Source organism: Emydura macquarii, unplaced genomic scaffold (genome assembly GCF_026122565.2).
Source record: "Emydura macquarii macquarii isolate MOO-44397 ecotype Brisbane River unplaced genomic scaffold, CSIRO-AGI_Emac_v2 contig_3113, whole genome shotgun sequence".
Taxonomy (NCBI): Eukaryota; Metazoa; Chordata; order Testudines; family Chelidae; genus Emydura; species Emydura macquarii.
In genome coordinates this window covers 6,387,217-6,392,542 of record NW_027133250.1, presented here as the reverse complement: position 1 = coordinate 6,392,542, position 5,326 = coordinate 6,387,217, and positions in this window count along the sequence as shown.

Genomic DNA, 5,326 nt, shown 5'->3' with positions numbered 1-5,326 from the left:
AATCAACATTCACACTTACCTGCACATTACCTGCATGGAGATCGTCATACTTCATGCCACCCTGGTCTTGGGACACCAGTCAAGATTACTGAAATGTAGGGAAGGTTGTTTTGTCCATATCCTGCAACCAGACCTGCAATTCACAACACAAAGCCCTGCCACAGTTCACTAGGAAGCGAAGCTTCCTTAGATTTGTAATAAGATCCCTGGATCTGACCTATTGTACAACCTCAACATCACATATTATAGGAATCCTTTAAGTAGTGGAGTTACTCATGCCATTGGAGATAGAGCTCAGGGAGCAGAATTACTTTTAGATTCCAAGGCCAGAAAGGACCATGGAAATCATCTACATCTGTCACCCTGTATAACAGAGCACAGAACGCCCCCAACAAAGACTCCTTTTGAATTACACCATAGCATTTAAAGAATCATCCAACATTAATTTAAAAATGACCAGTGCTGGAGAATCCACCATGGCCCTTTGTAAGTTGTTCCAATGGTTAATTACACTTGTACGCCTTATTTCTGGGCTGAATTAATCTAGCTTCACCTGCCAGCCTTTGGATTGCTACATCTTTGTCTGCGAGGCACTTCATTCTATCATCAAGTATTTATTCCCCACGTATGTACTTTTAGATTGTGATCCTTTAAAAGTCTTTGTTACACTACATAGATTGAGCTCCTCGAGTCGGTCCCTATAAGGCAACCCTTTAATCGTTTTTGTGGCTCTTCTCTGAGCCCGCTCCAATTGATCAACATCCTTCTCAAATTGCGAACACGAGAACTGGATGCAGTATTCCAGCAGCCAGTCCAGTGCCCTACACAGAGGTCAAATAAACTTCTCTGCTCTTACTTCAGATTCTCTTGTTTAGGAATATAAAGGGAAATATTAGCCCTTTAGGCTACAGCATCGCACTGGGGAAAACTCATGTTCAGCAGATCTTCATGACCTCCTGAAACTTTTTCAGAATCACGGCTTCCCAGGAGAGAGTCCTGCAGTCTGAAAATATGGCCTATGTTCTTTGTTCCTAGAAACACACATTTACCCGTACTAAAACAGTTTGTTTGAGCCCAGCTTATCAAGTGATCCAGATTGCTCTGTATCTGTGACCAGTCCTCCTCTTTATTTATCACTCCCCCAATTTGTATGTCATCTGCAAATTTTATCAATGATTATTTTATGCTTTCTTCCAGGTCATTGATAAAAATGTTAAATAGTGTAGGGCTGAGAACCCTAGTGGGACACCATTAGAAACCCACCCACTCGATGAGGATTTCCCATTTACAATTACACTCTGAGATCTATCAGTTAGCCAGGTTTTAATCCATTTAATGTGTACCATTTTTTGTATTTATTTTTTAAAAACAAAATGCCATATGTACCAAGTCAAACACCGTACAGAGGTCTAAATATATTATAACAACACTATTACCATTATCTACTAAACTTGTTATCTCATCAAAACAAGATATCAAGCAAGTTTGACAGGATCTATTTTCCATAAACCCATGTTAATTGGCATTAACTACAATACCCTCCTTTAATTTTTTATTAACGGAGTCCTGGAGTCCTTCGTTGTGATGTTCAATGGAGCTGCTCCATTATCTTGCCAAGGACTGATGTCAGATTGATAGGTCCTATAATTACCAGTTAATCCCTTTTACCCTCTTAAAATATTGCCACAACAACATTAACTTTCTGTCAGTCTTCTGGAACTCACCAGTGTTAACTTATTGAAAATCAACATTAATGGTCCGGCAAACTCCTCAGCCAGCTCTTTTAAAACTTTTGGAAGCAAGTTATCTGGACCTGCTGATTGAAAGATTTCTAAATTTAGTAGCTGTTGTATAACATAGTATTGTTACTATTGGAATGGAAAGGCATCAACTTAGGCCTGATATCATCATGTTTTTTCTCCAACACAACAGAAATATATATTGAACACTTCCGCTTTTTCTGCACTGTTATTGATAATTCTGCCATTTCCATCTAGTAATGGGCCAATACCATTGTTAGGATTCTTTTTGTTCTTAATACACTTAAATGCCTTCTTATTTTCCCTCAACTCTGCTGCACCATAGATTTTTCCATGAGTCTCTTTGCTTCCCCTAACAGCAGTAGGTCAAAGCGGAACTACAAAACCCAGCAGAGCAAGGGCCACACAGCAACTTCGTGCACTGCAGATTTACATCCCTGCTTGCCACGTACTAAGTGTCCCTACAGACAAACCCTAAGACACCATGTGGAAGTCAGCACCATCAAGTCTGTGCTGACTTGCATGGGGAACACACTCCGAAGAGCAGAAAATTTGGGTAGCCCATGTGCTTTATAAACTGGAAACACCCCTCAAAAGTAGCCAACACATTTTACAATATTTCCCCCAAGAAGGCTGCAAGGCACATCAGCATCTAGGAAGAGATTAAAACTGGTTTAGCTCCATCAGAATTCCTCATTTTTCTCTCTCTCACACTCACACCCGCCCACCCATCCCTCCCCCTACCTTTTTACTCTCAGCACCATCTGTTTTGTCCTTCCTTTGATATTTCCTGTAAAACAAACGCGAGTGGTTTAAAAATTAGATCGACTCCAATGGCGGCATCTTGCATCCAATAGGACCTTCTGTCCGAGAATTACAAAGTGCCTTACACGCCGTGATCAGGCTAAAGTTCACCTCAGTGGGATTTACAAAGCCAATTTTACGGCAAAGGGGTGAAGTGATTTGCCTCCTTAAATGACAGAGCCAGGAAAAAAGCCACATCTCCTGATCCCCAGCCCTGTGCTTTTAGTTCAAGACCATCCCTCCCTTACCGAAATACATGGCTTCATTTTCTCTCTTCGAGGGTAAACCTCAGAGCTGGTTTACAAACCTAGGTACCAATACTATTGAGCTCCCAGTGGGCTGACCCCTGTGACAAGCAAGACAGACGTTAAAGTATGAAATCCAGGCAATTAAATCAGCTTTGGTTCCGAAAAGAAAACTTTAACTCTCTATGCATGCAGCTTATACAAGGGAACAGAACTGCCTGCCGACAGCCTGGGATTAAATAGCAGCAACAGCTGCATGCCATCTCAAATTAAATGAGGCACAGCAGGTGGTTGCAGTCCCAACTTTAAAGTGACAGTTCACTTAAAGAGTTTAAAAAAAAAAAAATTGAGACAAAAGTAGTTTCGTGTACTACAACTGAGTCTGAATCCTGGTCAAATGTTGTGGGTTTTTCAAATCACATTTCTCTGTTCCTTAAACATCTTTCCCCTGTTGCTGTGTGAAGACCCACACTAAAATGGGATCTGACTATACAGAAGGAACAATCAAACTTAACTATGCAAAGTGCCGATTGCATGGACTGACGAGAGAAAAAAACTCTTTTTGGACTTGTGGGGACTATTAGGTGTTACTCAACAGCCGTATGTAAGATCACTTCAGAGAAAAGTATGCTTAACGTTGACAGGGCCTTTTTAACAATTACAATATATGAATGTCCTTCAGCCGTGTTGCCCTTGTCATACAGCTTTGAAAACTAGGCAGATTTTCCATGATCAAGTTTTTTCCAATGGAAACACCCGTTTCTAGAAGGGAACCTCAGCTCAATTTGCATTTACAGTGCTGAGCAGGGACAAACAGAGGGAGCAGTGAAACAGATGAATGAAGAAATCAAGGGATTAAATCAGGACTGGAAATTTCAAAAGAAAATAAGGGACTGAGGTGTCAAAATCTCATTAAATCCAATGAGAGTTGAGCACCTAACTCCCTTCAACTCCTTTGACAATCCCAATCCAGGAGCCCATGATAGTAGAAAGCCTGTGCAATGCATCTGTTCAGTAAGCAGGCGATCAGGCAGTTAACAGAACATCTTTATATCTGTGATCTTGAGACAAACACTGTCAAGTTAGTTTAGACATGAAAAAAGTGGGGGAAGGGTTTTACCAGATCCAGTTGGAAAATGATCTTTTTTCCATGATGCTTTTCAATTAACAGGTTTAAATTTTGTGAAGTTAAACATCTTCCCTTGTGTAAGATAATCTCCACTACACCAGCTAGCACTAGTGCAGGAGAATCAGGAAGTGAAACAGACACGCCCGGTTTCCTTGCCCCAGGTGAAGGAAATGCAGAGCAGACAGCTAGCAATAGCTAAAACCATTTGATAATCAACACCAATTTAATAACCTCAAGGCATTTTAAATGACATTTCTCTCTCAACATCCCATTTCACGAACAATAAAGTACCGTTCCAGAGCTCAGATGCTAATTTTGTTTGCAGCCTGCTCAGCAGAAAGAAAAAGGCAAGCAGGAAACTTGGATTTTTGGTCTTCTAACCTACTCACTGAATAGAACTTAGTATCGAACACCCCACAATTTGACATTGACACTTTTTGTACTTGGGAAAGCAGGAATGGTCAGGAATAGTGCATGCAAGTATTGGAGAACTCTGGCATTCACAGCTCTAACACCGCATCTCAGTTCTGACCTGCAGCATCTCCTGCTACTCCAGGCCTGGGCTCCCTACAGAGCTGCATCAAATCACTTCAATCCCAATCTGCAGCACTCCTGTTCTTCCCATCCTGACTTTCCTAAACAGGGATAATCTGACAAATTCTGGTTTGGGGATATATATAAATTTTTCATGTAGGAAAATGTTCACCCGGGATCAAACTTACTTCATGTGGTACCCTGGAACCCAGGCCTCCAAATATAAAAAACTGGCACGTTAACCAAAGCAGTTGTACTAATTTACCAGACAAGCCTCAGCTATACCAGTAAGTCTCCATGGCTTCATATTTAGGGCCAGTCTACACTAGCAGAACTACTACATTCCTGGTCCTGTTTACTAGATGTACCCAAATTATATTTTCAACAGGCAGCCCAGCACTGTCATGTGAGTCAGCAATAGATTAGTTCAGTTTGATCTTGTTCACACACATGAAAACAACTCACAACAGGAAAAGGCCAGTATTGTGCTGTAACCAGGTCTGGTCACAACAGTTCTGTTATAGATCAGCCAAACCGACCTGCTTCAGAGCCAGTCCCTCAATAGCCCAAGTAGGGTTTGGAGGAGACCAAACTCCCCCGGATGATTAGAGTTCACACAAATAAAAGGAAGGTGGCAGTAGAACACTGGGTCTCCACACAGATGTTTAGAACAAATAGGGGAAGTCTAGAGAACAGGCTCAAAACCCTGCAGGGATCACACAATAGTCAATGAACTAGAAGTTAGGAACTGAAGTTATTACCCCCCTTTATATTTATTCTCCCATATACAACCTCCTCATAACCATGTCCAGGGTCTAACCCTAGCACACTGAAAACTAAGTGGAACACAGAAG